The following is a 21,404-nucleotide window of genomic DNA, read 5'->3' as shown; positions in this document are numbered from 1 at the left end:
ACTCTCCATTTGGGTAATGCTCACAGATACAGAAATCTCATTGCCATCTGCCGAAGCTTCCTGCCCAGTCTTGATCAGCCTTGCCGGTAACCCATGTGAGCTCTTGGAAGGGCCAGTCCTGTCCTCCTAGACCTTGTTTGACACCTTAGAATGCTTCCCCACACTCTGGGGGTGAAGAGGAGCCCTGCTCCTAAGCCTGCCGGCCCCTCCTTCATACCTGCAGCCTCCTTCTCTGTGCTGCCTGCACATAACCCACGGGGCCAGTTCCTTCCTGTGCAGGCTCCTTTCACCGGGACCCTTTGTCCACTCAATCCTTGTGCCCTCTACGACTAAATGGTGTAACACAGGAGTTCAGTACCTCAGGCAGTGAGCGATCGGTTAGTACTAAGTACAGTTAACCCTTGAACAATGGGGCACTGACCCCCCACACAGTTGAAAATTCACATGTAACTTTTGACACCCCCCCAAAATTTAACTATTAATAGCCTGCTATTAACTGGAAGCCTTACAGTGACCTAAACAGTCGGTTTACTTCTTTGTACGTTATGTGTGCCATATACGCTGTTCTTAAGTAAAGTCAGCTAGAGATAACACTGTTAAGCAAATCATAAGGAACATGTGTTTACAGAACTGTAGCACATCGAACAAAGTCTCTGTACACGTGGGCCCACACTATGCCACCATGTTGTTCAAGAATCAGCCATTGCATCAGAACGGTGAGTTTCAGATTCCTGACTGCTTTGAGCTCGTCCAGCGAGTCCTGTCACAAAGAACTGATTATTTCATGAAGTCTAATGAAGAAACTGTAAGTTGGCTTCGGAGATGAGCAAGTCAGCCTCTCAGAAAAGTGTGGTATCTGCCACTTTGGTGAAGAATTGTCTTCATGCCTGGATCTTATTTTGGCCTGGTTTCTGGATCATTGAGGAGGTTTCTATTTCTGTTATCTTTGCAGCACAGTATTTAATTATTCCCTGGTTCTGAGGATCGGCCAGTGAGCCTCTTCCTCCCCTTGCCCTCAATTATTCTTAAGTTTAAGACCATGAACAAATGGCGGCTGGTCACTACCATCCATCATCCAGTTCATGCTACTTTTTAATGTCAGTTACAACGAAAATGGCTCCTTTGGCTTCAGGAGTTTATTTAAATTTCTTCTGAGAAAATTGGTGGCTCTTCAGACTTCATGTCCAACGCAGTAGAAACAGGTAGACATTGGGAGGCACTGGTGTCTGGTGGATAGATGAACAGAAGCACATTCTTCTAGAAATGAAAGTTCTTTTTGCTGCTGTGAAGAGATTTAGGAAAGAAAAAAAGAAAACAAAACCAGCTCTTAAGTCCCCTTCCAAGGTGCCATCCAGATAGACCTGGGGGATGATTGCACGTGAACGGGGAAGAAGACAAGCTCTATCTTCATTATTCAGGGCCCTCCTGTCCTGAGTGGTGTCTTCTCCTGGCCTGGCATGCACCGTGTACCCCGAGCAAGTCCTAGTTCAGGACATTGAAGAAATGAGCTTGAAGTACCAAAGAGGAACACCCAGGAAGGAGGGGAAAGCGCTCCTACCCTGGCTGCCAGCTAATGCTGGCCTCTTCTGTACCAGGGATGTAGACAGAGCCAAGGGCTTCTGTCTCAGGACCAAACCCTGAGAACACGGGGATGACCTATGTTCTAAGGGTTCAGCCTCTCATACTTGCCTGGCAGAGCTGCTGGAGAAAGAGGGCTGTATCTTCCCTGCCCCCCCCATCCCTTAGAAACTTCTACAGTGTGCCATAAATAGTAGATACTGGGCAAGTATTTATGTGCTGAAGAAGAACACCACCATGCCCATTCTGTTCTGCCAGGGAGAGAACTCGTGCACACTTCCCCTGTCCTTGGGACACAGAGGACTATACTGACTGTCAGCCCCTCGGAACATCTCTTGTTTCCTCGAAGCTCAAAATGCAGTTGTTAAGTATTACATAGTTTGGGGGGGGGGTGTATTTTAGGAAGAAACATCTGTTTCTTTTTGATCCTTTGTTTCTTAAAATGTTCAACGAAATCCCACATTTCTAGTATGTATATTTTATTTCACTTTTTTCCCGTAAAATATTTAATTGAAAATGGCAAGTGGGATAGTTTGCAGTTTTTCCAAGCTTAGGAGTTCAGCTGCAAACCCAACTGTTGCCAGAGTTTCTGGTTTGGTTCCTGGAAATAGGAGTTAGTTTTTTGAATCACATACATGATGATTAGTGGGAACACATTCAGTGTTCCTGAACTAGGAGTGAAGATAGCATGGGTACCAAAAAGGGGACAGTAGCTTGGGAGTTGTGAATATTTGTTTTCAAGTCTTTTAAATTTTTTTAACTGTGTTTTAAAGAAGAAAGCGTGGTAGAGCAGATCGTCTGTTTAACACAAGCAAACACCCCACTTCTGTACTTTTTCAGTCTTTTTTCCCGGGTAGTTACGCCAGCTCTTTTGAACACATCGTACACCAGGCAGCAGGCCATTTTTGTTGGAGGAGTTGAGAAGATACTTGGCTGAGTTCATATTAGTCACACTCTGATCAGCAGGGCTGAAAGCTGATGAGTTTGCTCTCTCTGTTGCCTTGTGCTGTGTGACTTCAGATCCGTGGTGTCTCAGGGATTTCTGTGCTAGGCCAGCAGTGCCCAGGAGACGAGAGGCGATGATGGGCTGTGGTAGATCTGAAACTGCATAATGCCTAACGTGATTGGTCGTATAGTATATAAATGGAGAAGTAGCAGAAGTGGGCATACCCAGGTATGTCTTCAGTCCATGCAAGTCTGTTGAATCTTGGACTCGGGGTTGAATCAAAGCAGAAAATCCTGAAATCCCCTTCTGTGCCTTGGATCTGGTTCAGAAACCTATTTCTTAGATGTTTCAGGTTTGATCAGACCTGTAGTCGAAGTAGCCCGTAACTGTGGAAGTTTGTATCTGGTGTTTACATGTATCTTAACCCATTTAAGAAGTTCAATTATTAAGCCCTTTAGAGATGCATGCAAGAAGTTGATGGAAAACAAAATCTTAGTACAATGAGGCAACAGAATACATCAAAGTACTTAGTTACTCCTGAAGTAAATCCTAACTTATTTTTGAGTATGTTCAGTAATACCTCTTGGCCTCACTGTCTATCTTTGTGAATTTTCACACGTTAACCATCCACCGACTCTCATGAGCCCTTCACCAAAGGCTGTGAAGTGTCCATTGCTTCGAATGACGGAGATGCCCAAAGGCACAGGCCGTGCTTATGGGAGCCGTCAGACTGATCCATGTGAACACAGGGCAGCTGGAGGTGCCAGGTGCTGAATATGTGGGGGTGGAGGGTAAGAAAGATCCATGGCACTTAGGGGGTGTGATGTGGGGTATAGGTGACCTGCAACCACAGGAGAGCAGGAGCAGCACCAACCCTGGGCCTGCTCTGTGGGCTGAGGGCAGACTGGGGAGGGGGAGGTTCCGGGGCGACCAGTACTAATCATGGGGCCTGCCTCGTGGGCTGAGGGCAGACTGGGGAGGGGGAGGTTCCGGGGCGGCCATACTAATCATGGGGCCTGCCTCGTGGGCTGAGGGCTGACTGGGGAGAGGGTGGGTCCAGGGAGGGCCAGGCACAGTGCAGGACGGCAAAGGGCTATGGCCAGATGGGCTGGAGCTCGGGGTCCCTTGGGGGTGAGCCTACATCAAGGCCAGACGGGGAGTTCTGACTAACACCAGATGCAGAACTTGGATTTGATTCTCTATGCATGATGAGAAGTCAGGAAAGGCTTGTGAGCAGGGTGGTGACTTGGACCAGGCAGGATTTTCAGAAGCTTTCCCTGGTCTGGGCAGGTTCTCCGGATGGGAAACGAGTGTGGCCAGGATGGTTCAGAGGCTCTGGTGGTTGTGCAGGATGTGGGCGCAAAGCTGTGCATAGGCTACAAAGGGGTGAGGAGAAGAGAGACCTCACAAAGCCAAACCCAGCGTATTCCCAGGGTTAGAGGAGCATCTGGTGTAGGGGTCAAGGGGAGATGAGCAGCTGGGGCAGCTTTCCAAGAGAAACTGGAATCCAGATTCTCGCCTCCTATCTTATGGTCGGTGCACATAGGGCACTTGGCACGATGCCCAGTGCATAGTGAGTGCTCAGTACATACCAGTGCCATGATTCACATTGTATAGTTACTCAGTACCACCCACACTGGGTGGCTCAGATTGATGGGGATTGGGTGGTTGGTTGTAGAACTGGGCTTACATTCAGGTTTGGAGAAGCACTTGGATATGGGGTTGTTACAGGTGAGAGGACCAGAGTGGAGCGACAGGGAATCAGCAGTGAAGAGAACCATCTGGAAGACCAGGCCCACAGCCTTCTGTTCAGGACGAGATACTGAACGTCTTGGAGGCAGGACCATCTCTGCCACCACTGCTCCCTCTGCTGTCGTGCCTGTGAACAAATGGGCGTGGTTGAGTTCCAATAAAACTTTGTTTACAAAAATAGCTAGTGGGCCAGAGTTGGCCTTCCCAGACCTGAGGACCATGGAGATAGTGAAAATCCTGTGTGTGGGGGGGCACCTGGGTGGTGCAGTCAGTTAAGCGTCGACTCTTGGATTTAGCTCAGGTCATGATCTCCCAGTTTCATGGGTTTCAGCCCTGCATAGGGTTCTGTGCTGGCAATGTGGACCCTGCTTGGGATTCTCTCTCTCCCTCTCTCTCTCTCTGCTCCTCCCCTATTTGTGCTGTCTTTGTCTCAAAGTAAATAAACGTTTAAAAATCAAAAAAGAGCTTAGAAGAAAAGGAAATCCTGTGTGGGGACAAATGTAGGACAGCAGTGGTTTAAAAGGCTGGATGCCTGTTGGCAAGGATATGCTGTAGGCACAGCTGTGGAGCTGCTGGCCCATCAGGACCTTGGGGCCTGAGCTAAGGGGCTGAGGAGGGGGAAGAAACTCACAGTACATTCTGAGCGTGAAAACGGTCCACACTTTGTGTATACATGCAGACAGTCTCTTGGGAGAGCTTTGGGGACCTCAGATTCCCATCCATTGTTCTCAGCATGGACAGTGATGGGCACCACTGTGAGAAATTATCTGGGGTGAAGAGGGCTCTCTGGCAAAGCCAGGCAGGGCAGAAGCACGTTACATCTCTGTGTCTGTACACAAAAAATGAATAAATACTCACAATGCAATATTAACACACCAGTGAGAAACCAATTTGCATATGGGATTCTAGTTTCTGAGAGATTATTTTTGTACCTGCACCTGTCACGTGGTCTCCTAAGTGTGAACAAACCCAAGACAGTAAGAAGCCAGAACAGATGTGAACACAGTCTCTTTTTTTTTTTTTTTAATGTGATAGAATTTTTTATTTTAAGGTGAGAAAATAAGGCTGTTAATTCTTCCTATTTTTATTTAGTCATACTACAATTTCCTCTTACTTACACCCTGAGCAACTACAGAACCTTGCTAAAGAAGTCGTGCATGAAGAGAGGATGCAACTTGTTAGGAAGCAGTAATTTCAGTCCATTTATTCCCTTTTTATCAGCACTAAATAATACCTTTTAAGCATCCTACTGGGATTAGGGAAGGAATGCCAGATAAAACAGGATGCCCAATTAAATTTGTGTTTCAGATAAACAATGAATCATTTTTTGTGTATTATGAAAAATTTTGTTAATTTGAAATTCAAATTTAACTAGGCGACCTGCAGTTTTCATTTTTTTACCTGAGTATAGTTGAGACACAACATTACATTAGTTTCAGGTAAACCACGTAGTGATTTGACATCTCTGTACCTTATGCCATGCTCACGACGGTGTAGGTCGCATCTCTCACCCTGCTGCACCGTTACCGTACCACTGACTGTATTCTCTGTGCTGTACCTTTTATTCCTGCAATTTACACACTGGATAACTGGAAGCCGGTACCTCCCCTTCACCCGTTGTGACCAAGCCCACCCATCTGGCAACCATCAGTTCTCTGATTTTAGGTCTGATCCTGCTTTTTGTTTATTCACCTGTTTTGTTTTTTTAGATTCTACACGTGAGTGAAATCATATGGTATTTTTCTTTCTCTGTCTGACTTGCTTCCCTTAGCATGATACCTTCCAGGGCCATCCATGTTGATACAGATGGCAGATCTCCTTTCTCAATGATTAATATTCCTATGTATGTATATACTACATCCTCTTTATCCAGTCATCTACGGATGGACATTTAGGTTGTTTCAGTATATTGGCTGTTATAAATTATGTTTCAGTAACTCTGGGGAGATGCATATGTCTTTTCAGGTTAGTGTTTTCATTTACTTTGGGTAAATAGCCCATAGTGGAATCACTGAATCATATGGTAGTTCTGTTTTTAATCTTTTGAGGAACCTTGATACTGTCTTCCACAGTGGCTGCACCAGCATGCATTCCCACCAGCAGTGCATGAGGGTTCCTCTTTCTCCACATCCTCTAACACTTGCTGGCTCTTGTGTTTTTGATTCTAGCTATTGGGACAGGTATGAGGTAATATTTCTTTATGGTTTTGATTTGTATGTTCTTGATGGGTGATGTTGAGCATCTTGTGTGTCTCTGCCCATTTTTTAATCAGATTGTTTTAGTGTTGAGTTTTATTAGTCCTTTTATACATCTTGGATACTAACCCCTTATGAGATATACCATTTGCAAATATCTTCTCCCACTCAGTAGCTCACCTTTTTGTTTGGTTGATGGTTTCTTTCACTGTGTGAAAGCGTTTTATTTTGATGTAGTTCCAGTAGTTTATTTTTGCCTTTGTTTCCCTTGACTTAGGAGACGTATCTAAAGAGAACGTTGCTATGGCTGATGTCAGAGAAATTACCGCCTGTGCTCTCTTCTAGGATTGCAATGGCTTCATGTCTCACGTTTAGGTCTTTAATTGATTTTGAATTTATTTTCAAATAAATTTGAAATATTGATTTGATTTTGAAATATTTTCAAAATCAAAATTGTGTGGTGTAAGAAAGTGATCCAGTTTCGTTCTTTTGCATGTAACTGCTCAGTTTTCCCAATACCATTTTGTTGAAGAGACTGTCTTTTTCCCCACTGTATCTTCTTTGCCAAAGATGGACCATATAAGTGTGGGCATATTTCTGGGCTCTTGAATGCTATTCTATTGATCTGTTGTTTCTGTGTCAGTACCATACTGTTTTGATGACTACAGCTTTGTAGTGGTATATTTAGCAATCTGGAGTTGTGATACCTCAGCTTTGTTGTTTTTTTCTCAAGATTACTCTAGGTATTTGGGACGTTTTGTGGTTCCAAACTTTAGGATTCTAGTTCTATGAAAAATGCTGTTGATATTTTGATAGGGATTACATTGAATCTGTAGATTGCTTTGGATAGTATGGATGTTTTAACAATATTCTTCCATTCTATGAACATAGAATATGTTTATTTACATTTGTGTCATCAGTGTTTTACAGTTTTCAGAATACAGGTCTTTCACTTCCTTGGTTAAATTTATTTCTAGGTATTTTATTATTGTTGGTGTAGTTGTAAATGGAATTGTTTTTTTTAATTTCTCTCTCTGCTACTTTGTCATTAGTGTAAGGAATGCTGCCAGTTTCCATATGTTAATTTTGTATCCTGCAGCTTTACTGAATTCATTTACTGTAATAGATTTTTGGTGGAGTCTTACGGTTTTCTATGTATAGTATTATGTCATCTGCAAATAGTGGCAATTAACTTCTTCTTTACCAATATGGATGTCTCCTATTTCTTTTTCTTGTTTGATTGCTGTGCTGGGACTTCTAGTACTATGCTGAGTAAAAGTGGCAAAAGAGTAGACATCCTTATCTTTTTCCTAATCTTAGAGGAAAAGCTCTCAGTCTTTCACCGTTGAAGATGATGTCAGCTGTGGATTGTTATCATGGATAAAAGATGGCTTTTACTATACTGAGGCATGTTCCCTCTAACCTCACTTTGTTGAGAGTTTTTTTTCTGCATCTACTGAAATGATCATATGATTTTTTATCCTTCATTTTGTTGGGGTGGGATATCACGTTAATTGATTTGTAAACATTGAATCATCCTAGTATCCCTGGAAAAATCCCACTTGATCATGGTGAATCAGCTGTTTGAGTAGTGTCGAATGGAGCTTCCAAAATTCTTTTGAGGATTTTTTTTTATCTGTGTTCATCAGAGATATTGGCTTGTAGTTTGTGTGTTTGTGTGTGGCATCTTTATCTGGTTTTGGCATCAGGATAAAACTGGCCTCATAGAACGTATTTGGATGCTTTCCTTCCTCTTCTTTGTTTTGGAATAGTTTGAGGAGAATAGGTATTACCTTTCTGTAAGCGTTTGGTAAAATTCACCTGTGAATCCGTCTGGTCCTGGACTTTTATTGTTTTGGTAACTAACAATTCAGTTTCATAAGTAGTATTTGGTCAATTCAAATTTTCTATTTCTTATTGATTTAGTTTTGTAAGTTTATATGTTTCTAAGAGTTTACCCATTTATTCCAGGCTGTCTAATGTCAGCATATAATTTTTCATAATATTCTATTATAATTCTTTGTATCTCTGTAGTGTCTGTTCTTTCATTTCTGATTTTATTACTTTGAGTCCTTCCCCTTTTTTGTTCATGAGTCTAATGGTTTATCAATTTCATCTTTTCAAAGAACTATTTATTCTTATTTCTTTCTGTTGTATTTTATTCTCTGTGTCATTTATTGCTGCTCTGATCTTTATTGTTTCCCTCCTTCTACTCACCTTGGGCTTTGTTCTTTTTTAGTTACTTTAGTTGTAAGTTTAGGTTGTTTGAGCTTTTTCTTGTTTCTTGAGGTAGGCTTGTATCACTTTATATTTACTTCCTGGGCCTGCTTTTCCTTTGTCCCAAAGATTATGTACTGTTGTATTTTCATTTTCATTTGTCTCCATGTGTTTATTTAATTTCTCCTCTGATTTCATTATTGACCCATTGGTTGTTTGGTAGCATGTTGTTTGGCCGCCACACGTTTGTGTTTTTCTTTGCAGTTGATGTTTTTGTCTGTGTGTGATTGATTTCTAGTTTATAGCGTTGTGGCTAGAAAATAAACATAGTGTGATTTCAGTCTTCTTGAATTTATTGAGGCTTGTTTTGTGATCTAACATGTGTTCTATTCTGGAGAATGTTTCATGTGCACTTGAATGTAGTTGAAACGTTTGTATATATCTGAGCATCTGGTCTAATGTGTCATTTAAAAACACTGTTTCTTGGGGTGCCTGGATGGCTCAGGTGGTTAAATGTCTGACTTCAGCTCAGGTCATGATCCCACAGTTCACAAGTTTGAGCCCTACATTGGGCTCTGTGCTAACAGCTCAGAGCCTGGAGCCTGCCTCAGATTCTGTGTCTCCCTCTCTCTTTGCCCCTCCCCTGCTTGTGTGTGTTTGCTCTCTCTCAAGAACAAACAAACATTAAAAAAAAAATAAAGATACTGTCTCTATTGATATTCCATTTGATGATCTAGTCATTGATGTAAATGGAGTATTAAAGTCCCCTTCTATTATTGTATTACCATCCGTTTCTTCCTCTTTCAGTTATTATTTGCTTTATGTATTTAGATGTCCCAATGTTGGGTACATAGATATTTAAAATTGTTATAGCTGCTTGTTTGATCCCTTTATCATTATGTAATACCCTTCTTTGTGTCTTGTTACCATCTTTGTTTTAAAGTCTGTTGTGTCCAATACAAGTATTGCTACCTTGGCTTTTTATCACTTTCGTGTGCATGATAAATGCTTTTCCATCTCTTCACTTTCAGTCTGTATGTATCTTTGGGTCCGAGGTTAGTCTCTCATAGGCAGCATATACATGGGTCTTGTTTTCAATCCACCTTTCACAACCCCTGTGTCTTTTAATTAGAGCATTTAGGCCATTTACATTTAAAGGAATGACCAATAGGTATGCCATTGTTTTCTGGGTGTTTTTGTTGTTCTTCTCTGTTGCTTTCTTTTCTTGATCTCTTTTTTAATGATGGATCAGTTTCTGTCATGTTTGGCTTTCTTCCTATTTTTTGTGCATCTGTTACAGGTTTGGGATTTGCTGTTACCATAAAGTTCATATATAACACCCTAGGTATATAGCAGTCTGTGTTAAGTTGATGGTCATTTAATGAACACACAGTCTTAACCTGTGTTCCTCAGGAGGAGCCTGAATTTCCAAGGATCTTTGAGTTCTGTGAGCTTTCAGAATTTATGTTTGCATTGCAAATAGAATCTTTACGAATAAACATTCCACTATATATAAAGGTTAAATGCCTCTTCTGTAAAATTAATTCCCCAGTGGGAGATGTTTCCATAAACAAGACTTTATTTTTTTAAGTTACTATTTTTCAAACTAGAATTTTCTTGACTGTTAGAATCCTTTGAAAAGAAAAGGATCCCCTAATTACTCAGGCCTGAGACTCCAGTTAAAGCGGAGGACTGAAAGTCCGAATGGAGCCAACTTGAGAGGCTTCCACGCCCCAGCAGGCGTGCTGTCGTGGATGCAGAGAAGGACGTCTGTACTGAATAAGGCGGAGTTCTGGGAGGGAGCTAGCAATTTGGGACCAGAGAAGAGGAGAGAGACCAGAACATGAACAATTCCATTGTATTTGTGGTTGGCAGAATGATGCAGCTCAGAGGGCCGCGTCTAACCTTGGGGATTGGGTGACACTCTGTGGGGCAGCAGAGAGGGAACAGGCTCTCCCCTCAAGCTCCCACCAGAAACAGTCTCAGCAGGGTCTTGTCTCTGTCCCCCATTGCTCTTCTCAAGCTCAGGGTTGAGGCGCTCAGGGGTCAGATCAAGGCTTAGTGCTCTGAAATACCACCCCCAGATCCAGGGTATACACGCAGGGCCTCTGCCCTCATCCTGGCTGTCAGAACACCTGTAAATAAATGCAGCTTTGTTTTTGCTGGAAAACCCTGTGACACCCCCTTCTCTCTTCCCCTGGGAGGGCTGTGAACCGGGTCCAGGCGTGGAGCTTACGGTCCACAGACCTGCCTGCCTGCGAGTGTGACAGCCTCCCAGAGGGCCGTATTGATTTTTTTAAGAGGAGGAAAAAGGCGTATAAAATTGGACTTTCCAGCCTTCTTTGAGTAGAAATTGGTGCTTCCTAAAGGGAATTTTAATTGGCTGGCTTTGCAGCTAAAATGTTTTCTACCACTTTCTTTCTCCTCTTCACCCTACCTCTGTTCATCCTGTTAGACACCCCCCAACCCCATTTGCTTTTACTTCCTGCTCTTGAACATAATTGGGTACATTACTGGTGCACTTCTGATTGGAACACCTCGGGGTGTTGCTACATGGGAGCACCCTGGAAGGAAGGCAGGAGATGTGGGGGGTGGGGGCAGCCAGCCCCCAGAAGGAAGGGCGGGAGATGGCATCTGGCTTCACTGCTCAGAGTGAATCTTCCTCCCAGCTGAAACTGTTGATTTCCAGTGCCAGTGACAGTACTTGTTGAAGAAGTACGAATGTTTTCTGCTGCTTGTAATCTACTTCTTGCAAATATTAGGGCTCTGGAAAAAAGATTTATTTTAATAATGTGAGTTTTAGGTTTTTTTCTGTAGTTAACATTGTTTTATTACCCTATATCCTTGCCAGAAAGTGCATTTTAAGAGTTTCAATTCAAAATTAAATATGACCTCAGTGTTTTAAAATACAATTACATTAACTGTCCATTTAATAGTTGCTTAAGATTTTTTTGGCCACTAATGTATAGTCAATATACTTGTCTGATATTAAATACAGGGTTTTCAGCTCTGCTCACCAGCTAACGCATTCCAGCTGCAACAATAAATAGGCGATGTGAGGGCTTTCTGAGAAAGTGAGCCACAGAAAGTTGTCGCCAGAGGAAACTACAAAGCTATCTTCCATCATAAGCGATGCTTTTCTTTAAAAACTCTACTGTGATAATAGGGGACTATCTATTATTTATTTAGAACGTACAGACTAATTTACAAGACAGGTAATTTAGTGGCAGGATTATTTATTAATGAGCCCAGGACACAAGTTAATGGGACTAAACCCTGTGGAGGTCAGTCCTCCTCTAACACGTGATTTTTGGAGAGAAAAGAGGTAGTGTCTTCAGAACATTTAGTTATTATTTTAACATTCAACTGAGACTCTTTCCCTTGCTAAGATGCAAAAAAAATTTTTTCGGAAATGCATCACGACAAAGTCATCTAGACGCTGTATGGAGATCAGTTTTGTCAACCATATCAGGGGTGGGCATGTTTTAGTCCTGTTAGTACCGAAGGTGTGAGAGCCTCGAGAAAGGAAGGCGGCTTCCCAGGCTCAGGCACATCCCACCATCCCTGTCACGGGCTTTGTGTCTTGGATGCCCACCCCATTGCTCACCACACATTCCAGAATTCCCAGTCACCATGAGAGGGCCGTTCGTGTCCTGCTTCCTGGAGTGGGCTTCCTTCTCACTTCTGTTTTCCCCCAGAATTGATCAGAAGACAGTGACTGTGGGGGGTCTGCTGGTGTCTCCTGTGTGTCGCAGGGCGGGCGTGGGGAGTTCTTCTCATGAGGACCCACTTCACACTTTCTGTGGTGACCTAATGAGCTGCTCTTGGAAGACTGAAGAGCGTAGCAGAGAAAGGAGGGCCAGCATAGAAGGCCATCCCCGGATGTGTGTGCTTGCTGGAATTCGGCACCTATCTGTAGTCAAGGACTGAAGCTAGAGCTAAGTATTTGCTGTTGAATTTCATTTTTCTTGTGTTTCATCTCATTATGCAGTTGATTGCCTTATAGCAGGAGGGGGAAGTGACATGAAGAAAAGCCACTTAGTTTTGTGTCCTCAAATCTGAAACACTTCCAGGTTTTGACTGTGGAGTCCTATCAAAGTAAACAGAATTGGAAGTGATGCCCGGTCCCTGGGCTTTAACAAACTTTGTTACTCGGCATTCTGCTACAAAATCTGAAAAGGCAGAGAAATGTAGCTTTCACTGTTTAGAAAATCTTTGTGGGTTTTTCTCCCCCCCCCCACCCCGGGGAATGGTTTTCAGCAAATTATTCATTGGAAAAATGAAACATGAACTACAGGTGTTTTTCAGCACATGTGCCGTGGTGGCCGTGTTCATGCTGTTGCATTCTGTCCACCCAGTCGTTCAGCAGGCAGGTCCAGAGCACCAGCGCTGTGCCAGATAGGACCCCGGGGCGGGGGAGGGGAGGGCAGCATTCGGATCAGCCCCACAACATGCCTGGCTCTTTAGGCAAAGACCTGGGGCGGCCTTTGTGCAGTACCCACCCATCTGACTTCATCATGCACCGTAGGCTGACATCTTCCCTGCTGGCTTGTCAAGCCATGTGAGAACTGTAATGTGGCCTTATCACCCTGGGCCTTGCATCTGGAGGGTTGAGAGTAGGGAAGATGGTGGGCCCTGGACATTCTAAGGCCTGGGCTGCTTACCTGTATGAAGGAATGTTGTGCAGAATGGCCATCAAGGCATTAAATGTAAACATGGACTTTGATTGAGCATGTAGACCAGTTATGCCCAGTGGGCTCCTTCCTACAGACCCAAGACCCTACAGTGTGGACCCAGTCTCTCTTCTTGGAAGCGTCTAAAATATTACAGAACTATATTTAACACTCAGATTCCCATTGTCTCCGAATTGATAGGGTGGTGGACCTAGGTTATAGTCTTAAGGATTAGGAAAAACTTTATAGAAGTTACTGAAACATAAAAGAATAAATCCAAATGTTATATGGGGTATATGCTATCAAGAATAAAGCTTGCGAATGTAGGGACTTTTCCTTGTAAGGGGTGACCATTCATTTCCATTTCACAGATGATCTAGAATACTGTGACTTCAAGGAGGTGGTCCAGAGATTAAGGTCTTTGGAATCAAGACTTTAATTCAAGTTCTGGTTGCATCCCTCATGCATTGGTAAAGTTATTATCACAAGACTTCTGGACTCAGTTTCATTTTCTGGAACAGAGATAATATCTTCCTCAGGGGTTTTTGGGAGGAATAAATATGGAATAGTTTTGTTTTTGTTTTTTTTTTTAATTAAATACCTGGCACATGGTAGGCACTCAGTAAGTAGCAGCTATGAAATTTTATGCAAGTGTTTTCCTTGACTTGTTTCCCTGTAGTTGATCCTCACCTTTATTCAGTGGACCCCTCCCTTCTTTCCAAAATGCTGTATTATGTAATGGAGGTCTGACAGTGAGACATTCTCTCAGCTGGGACTTCTGTATTCAGTTGCCTTGACTCTGGCTGACCTTGAATGTGTTATTGAGAGAGTTGGGGTATTAAATTGCATGGTAGAAAGCCACTTGTCTTTACCCATCTCATCTATGGCCCTGAGAGTTTCCAGTTCTCATGCTACTCTCTTTTTCTCTTCTCCATTTGTGTGTTTTAGTAGCAAAGGCCCTGTCACTGATGTTTCACTTACTCTGTGTCCCTGAAATCTCTATCCCAGAACAAGCCCTTGTTTGAAACCTATGTCTTTTTCCTTAGGTGCCCTTGCAAAACTTTAATGGCACAGAGCAATTAGTACACGTAATGACCGTCTGCACTGTCATTCTGTCGTTTGGACACAGACATCAATTTTCCTTTTCTTGGCATGTGAAGGAGTCTGATTCCTCTCTGTGTCTCCTAACCTGCAGTGGCACACACCCTCGGCAGAGCAGAGCAAGGCCATACAGAGGCTTTGAGGGCATTGGAAGGGGCAGCTGTAGAGAGCGTGCAGGTTGGCCCCGCAGAGAGAGACCAGACTGTGGAGGATGCTCAGAACAGGTGGCTGCTGCCCTGAGCCACATGCATTAGAAAGTCAGCCGGAGAGATACTTGCGGCTGACCAGATGCCCCATTATGAAATCTGTGTGTGAATATGAGGCTTCTAGAATTCTCGTCCATAGACCAATTCATTATTTGTCCCTTCTTTACTGGGAGTGAAGAGAATTACTGGGTAATGCAAAGTTACCTAACCCCAAAGATCCTGTGGGGGATAAAGTGCCCATAGGGGAGTACCAATAATTTGATGAGACTGACGAAAATGACTCTTTGAAAATGTTATATTTTTATGGGTATTTTTTCAACAAATGTGCTAAATTCATTCTTGACAGAATTGTAATCCACTTAGCTAACAATTTGATGAGAACTCTTTATTCCTCTTTCGTGTTAGCTGTTTCTTTCCTAAACTGTTTCATTGCTACTGTGTAAGCATTTTATTTGTAGGAAGCTAAATTAAGCTGGGAACAAGGAGTGTAGCTGTGGTGTGGGAGATGGTGGAAAGCTGCTTTGTTCCCTGCTTCAGTGGCAAAAAGCAAATGCAACATAGACATAAGGCTATTTGAACTCTTTATTTGCCACATTTACAATATTAATAACAGCGTTTCTAGAAGTTGTCACATCAAGTAAAAGATCTTCATTCCAGGCTGTCTTTTGGGGCCATACTGAGACTGGATGCATGCATTTAATAAATTGTAGTCTCAAGTAGTCATTTTTGTAAATAATTAGTTTCAGTGAAAGAATAAGTTAGCATATTGTATGCATCTAATGTTGCAAATGTACATACAGCAAACTTTGCTATTAATCAAGAGTCAAGCACCGCAAGTGGGTCTCATACATAATGAATTGTGCTTAAGCCTCATGGGTTTCTTGATAGAAAAATAAAAGAAAACACAAGTGTAGTAAGCTTTTGAATAAAATTTAACTAGATTGCTCTGCATCCTGTAATTGTTTTGGAATCATTAGGGACCTGATAATTCATCTATAGTTTTGGGGTGTTTTTATCTTTATCTGTCAAATAGGAGAGATTTTAATGATATGTTAAAGTGTTGATAAAATACACTTTTCCTTTTAACAATTTGAACGTTTAGGGGAGAAAGTAAATAGGCTTTTTTAAGGCTTTCTAGTCTGCCAAGTATACTCTTTAAATTGTTTTAAAAATGTTTTATTGCTTATGTATTTAAGAATCATTTTTAAAAGGAAAAAAATATTTAGCTCTTATGACATGTACCCTGTATGAGGAGGAGTTGAAATTTTACATTGAATTTTCTGGTTGGGGAGTGTGTTTTCAAACACTACCGTAAATTCCTCTGTGGTCGTGTTTAGGTTCTGACATTAATTCAAACCCCAAATTTTGAGGGCTTAGGATGCCCATTAAAAACTGATCTCCAATTTAAGTAACATACCTGTGACCACCCAGAAAGTGAGTAAATTGGGGCCCCGTTAAATTTTACTGCCTCTTCCTCCTCTTATTGTTGACCTTGGGACGTGAACCATTGGTGGCCCATGATAGGATCGTAAATGTAGAATTCATTTTGGGGGTGTGCAGTCATGGGGTGGAAGGCATAAAGGCAAGGAGCGGGATTTATGTCCGTCTTTGTGATGAACCCCACAGTGAAATCTCAGCCAGGCTGTGCAGAGCACCTGTCAGAGCATCAGCCAGCCCCTCCCGCAGGGATGGTTGAAATACTGCCTTCTCCACGATGCCACCCTCTTCACTTCTGCCTGGACCAGGAGTGGGCTCCCTTTGCCAACGATTTCCGTCTGCTGTGTGGTAGCACGTCTCTTCGTTTCATAGAGAATCATCTGTGGAAACAGACAGTAAAAACTAGGACATGAGAGTCAGTCCATAAACCCATGCGTTATGAGCAGTAGCGGTTCTTATCTCTGTTAAAATGAACAAATGTATAAACACGTCTCCCATTTGTTATGTAAACTGCAGTATGTTGCTGATACCGCACGTCCATCTTCTCCCTTCTCTTCCTCCCTTGACTACATAGTACTCATAGGCGACATGAGAAATCTAGGAATGGACACCCAAACCGTTAGACGGGCAGGAGGCACACACAGTGCCCACTGCCATGAGCCCAGTAAGGCTCCAGCCGGGCTGCAGGGTAAGCCCATCGGAGAGGCTCTGTTCTTCATCTTTGACTCAGTCCTGCTGTTTGAGGCCAATGTTTCTGAGTACCAGCATCAGCACTTTGATATTTCCCCTTTCCTCTTTTCTCCCTAGTTTAGAAGTTCAAACAATTACACAGACTCACCTCATGACACACCCTTGTGGCGGTGTTTCCCAATAGCCACTGGCCACGGGGCTCTATCACGGGGCCATCACTGGCATTGTCCATTCGTCAGATGGTAGCAGGGAGGGAAGGACTCTTTGGGGGCATCAGGGACACATGGGGTTGTCCAGAAGACAGTGGAAAGAAAGTTGCTGACACGAACTCTTATGTTCTGCCTCCGCCTACTTCCTTCTCCACCCAGCTGGGCTACAGACACTGCGTCCATATTCTTGTCAATAAGCCATTGTACGTAATGGATCCTCGATAATTGCTTGAACAGAATCAAGGCATGAAATTCAGTTAGAGTACAGAGTTTGAAATCTTCATTCAGCCACATTTTTACAAAAATCTGTTTTTGTGGTAGGTGGACAGCTCACGTCCTGCCTTCAGCCCTGCTGCTGGAAGCAAAGCATCAGCTTTTCACAGGAATGTCTAATTAAATGAGGGACAAATCCATCAGACACAAACACAAGAGGCTCTGCTAGAGATCTGTTAAATTAGACCTCATAGGACATTAACTGGTGACATTTAGCAGCATGGTTTAAAGTCACCTCTGTTGCAGATTTAAGGTTTTGCTGAAAACATGTGCCTTCCTGAGACTGTGGGGTCTCGTGCTTTACCCTGGAGTCCACACTGTGTCCTGGAAGCCAGAGAAGGGGAGACTTGCGTGTCTGGCTCGGCTTGGGAAATGTTCCTCATCGTAAGGGTGTCTAAAATGCCGTATGTGGCCAAGAGCCTGGACTCTTCCTCCCACAACAAGTTGTACCCTGTGTCTGTGTGCCTCCATACAGACTGACCTCGCGGCCTTGCCAACGGACACAGCCTGGGCCAGCTCCTGCCAGATTCCATATGAATACGTGTCTCTAGAACCCTTAGGTTGGAGCTCTTTTCTTGGGTGATCCTCCAGCATCACCGGTTAATGTTCCAAACTGAAAGACTCAGTTTTATCCTGTGAAGACATAGATGTTGGAAAAGTATTGGGGTCAAAAAGAGAGGTTTCCGAACGCCTAGCAGTCTGCCCCCTGGGTATAGCTAATGCTGCTAATCAGATGTGAGTAGCTTAGAACTTTTGGCCTGTTTTCTTACATCAAATGGGATTTAAGCCAAATACATGACATTTTAATGTCTTTGGGAAGTAGAATTCATTCAGAACGAAGATTTAGTGATTCGTTACTACCAGTGAAGTCTTGAGGTGCCCCCAAATCTCCTGCCAAGCTGGGTGAGTTCTAAAGTATTGAGCGAATTGGAAACATGGGAAGAGAGCGGGGCCATGCTGTCAGGAAGGCTTTGTCAGGTCTCCTCGTGCCATGCCAGTACTTGATGCAGCGTTAGACCTTGAGCGCAGCTTTCTAGTCGACAAGCCGGCCTGGTGCACGTTGCCCACTGCAGGTGGTGGGTTCTGGGGTCTGCAGTGACTGCTGCCCTGAGCCCAGGGTGTGCCACCCTGGCCGAGGGCGCCATACCGGATGGACAGCGCCCACTGGGGCTTCCCATGTGGCAGATGGGTGGCTAGGAGCCTCGTCTGATGGGGCCATTTCATGGAAACTTGGTCCATTCCCCTGTGTCCTTGCTGCCTCCATGCCCTTGCTTTCTAATTGAAATCCATGTCTGGAAACGCGAGTTTCGTTGCAAGTAGGAAGGACAGTCCTCCCCTGAATAGCATGTAGGCTCCTGTGCGTAAGGCTGTGAGGCGATGGGCTGTCCCCTGATACATGGCGGTAAGGCGTCACCACCATTGTTGAAAGACATTTCAGGAGTTCATCCTGGAGCACGTCACGCTTCTTCTGTGTCCTGATACAGGTTGAAGGACTGATCTGAGACCTGAAATATTTAACACCAGAACATCCTTTACCCACACCCCAGAAGGGAAGGGGTCGGGGCTACTTCTCCAAATGGGGCAGGACTCCAGGAGAACTTCACACAGGCCTTTCTTCTCACTGACATTCCAGGAGCTTCCCTGGAAGCCCACACACTGTTGTCCTGGGATCGCCAACAGTTGCCTCTTTCTGGAAGAAACCCTTAAACCAAACGATATGTGATTCTGTGTTTGCAGTGTCACGTTGTACCCAGTGCTCTCCACTGCCCTGTGTACAACTCAGCAGAGCCAGATTCACCTGTCGCCACCAGCCAGACCTCTCATGCCAGGATTAAAAAAAGAGAGAGAAGAAGGGCTCCAGGGTTCCTGCATTTGCCTTGATGACTCTTGCTGATAATATGTGATTGTGAATTAAGAGTGACTGTGACGTGTCCCCTTTCTGCCCTCTCCCAGCCGATGGCAGGACAGGGCCCTGTGTGCCGCAGCACTGGCTTCCTGGCGGTGGGCCTGGGCTCCCACGCGCTGGTGCTTGCCCGTAATGAGTGGGGTTTCAGGGCTGGTCGGTGGGGCAGCCCGCAGAGACTCCTCCCTAGTAAGGGTGCCGTCACACCCGGCTCACACAGGGATGAGTGAAGCAAGGCTGGAGGGGAGGGCAGGGCAGAAAATAAATTTCGTTTTATTGTAGAAATGGAAATTTGTGTCATGGCTCTAAAAATCTGATTTTATGTGTGTGTTTAATGCCATTCATTTTAAATGTAGTATCATAAATCCTTGCTTCAGAATCAAAGCTGTTTAATTACATTTCACCCATGAATAGTTACCTAATGCCAATAGAGAAAGAGTTAAAAAGGAGACCTACAGAGTAAATCAGAGGTTGAGATCTTTAGCACAAGCATAAAAAATCAATTTAAGATGAATTTTACTACTATAAAAATTCTTCAAATATCCTTTTAGGAGTGGGAAATGCTAGTTGGAACACAGCTACCCGTCTAGTCCCTTAGCAACGTGAAGGGAGAGGCGACCAGTCTGGCCCCTTCTCCCGAACCCTGGACACCCCCGTTTCACTCTGGGGCCTCTGAGGAAGGAGTTGTAACTCTTAGTAACTCTTAGAGCAAAGCAGGTCACTAGTGGAGGCAGAAGACCCACTTTTCGTGATGTGAAGGCACGAAATGGGACCCCATTTGCCATGTGTGTGAAGGCCCAGCACACCTCACAAGCCCTGATAGCGTCTGTGGCTGTGTGTGGGTCAGTGCAGGCTCTTCACACAACCCCTGCCCCTCTCCTGCTTCCTCTGGACAGAAGCCGCCCACCAGCTTAGGGTGTGGACATGGGTACCTCAGCCCTGTTCACCCCGCATGTGACCAGGAGTCACCCACAGACCACCTCCTTGCCGCCGAGGCCTTAGGCCCAGAGCTGCCCCCTGGACCATGCTGGCTTCGTCAGGACGGAAGCCTGGCTCGCCCTTGGTGGACCTGTCTCCTCTCCCCCTACCTGGGAGTGGGATGGAACAGCACATGACACGCTTGACCATCATTATTTTCCAGTACCATCAGTTTATCAGCAAGGAAGGAACAATGGGAGAACAGAGGGACTGGAATTTCTCTCTCAAGTTGAATAATTGTTCAGCCAAGCACAGAACGGTCTACTTCTTCGCTGACCAGTGGTCCTAATGGATAGAGGAGTCGGGGTAGTGAGGAGATGCATGTCTCCTCCCTGCCCCCGCTCCCCTGGCCTCACCGTGCCTGTGGAGGGAGCAGGTCCTGTGCGGCCCCTCTGCTGAGTCAGGGTCCAGGCTGACCAGAGACCTGTCCACTTACATTCCAGCTCACAGCGAGCTAGCGAGAAGGCCTGGGCCTGTCCCTTCCAGTTGGGAGTCGGCAGGATGGTCGGACTGTGGCCTGCCTTCTCCCTGGTTGTGTGTGTGGGCTCAGTCTTCTGTTCACTCCCCAGTTCTTCCCTCACCCTGCCCGTGTGTGAGAGCTTAGAAAGCCCTCCCCCCACCCCACCATTCTGATCCATCTTCTGTTCTCTCCTGGAAAAACAATATGAAGGGCATTTCTGCCCATCCAATCCGAGGAAGCTTATTCTGGAAAGATCCCAGGACCTCAGTGGAGGCCCTCGTTTCCACAGAATGCTGTGCCCAAGAGACTTGGATGCCAGTGCAGGGTCATTTGTAAGACCTGCTTCAGGGCTTTCAGCCACTGCCTGTAGCATGCAGGGTGAGGTACACAGGCTTCCGGTTCTGCAGCAGCGCCCTGCGTGTGCCACTGTCCTCACCAGGCCCAGCCTGTGCTCCTGGGGACTTCTGCCACACTGTCGTCCCTGTGCTGGGTCACATGGCCAAGTGAGTGGTGGCCCCTCTGCTCAGGCCCTTGTAAGGGTGGTGAGTGCAAGGCGAGAAAGGCAGCCTGCAGACTGACGCACACACACACACCCTCCACACACAGGGAAGGAAACTCGAAGGGTCAGGAAATGTACTGCTTGGGCATATGCTGCCCCCAGAGCTTCAGTATCAGAGAGTTCTAGATGCGCTCTACCCTCCACGCCCAGAAAGTTGCTAGGAAGCCTGCCACCTGTGCCGGGCCTTGGAAGGTGAGGAAGGAAAGTCTTTGGAAGAAATCAGACTT

The 21,404-nt window shown here is 44.7% G+C and overlaps 1 protein-coding gene across 4 annotated transcripts in view; it reads left to right on the top strand.

Annotated features, from left to right (window-relative positions):
- The window catches only part of MGMT (O-6-methylguanine-DNA methyltransferase), a 285,595-nt gene that overhangs the window by 216,742 nt on the left and 47,449 nt on the right, over window positions 1-21,404 (top strand). The gene's annotated exons all lie outside the window — the stretch shown is intronic.

This window comes from Hyaena hyaena, unplaced genomic scaffold, assembly GCF_003009895.1.
Source record: "Hyaena hyaena isolate Hyena2069 unplaced genomic scaffold, ASM300989v1 scaffold_265, whole genome shotgun sequence".
Lineage (NCBI taxonomy): Eukaryota > Metazoa > Chordata > Mammalia > Carnivora > Hyaenidae > Hyaena > Hyaena hyaena.
The sequence above is the reverse complement of the archived record's forward strand: the minus strand, read 5'-3'. Positions and strand labels throughout refer to the sequence as shown.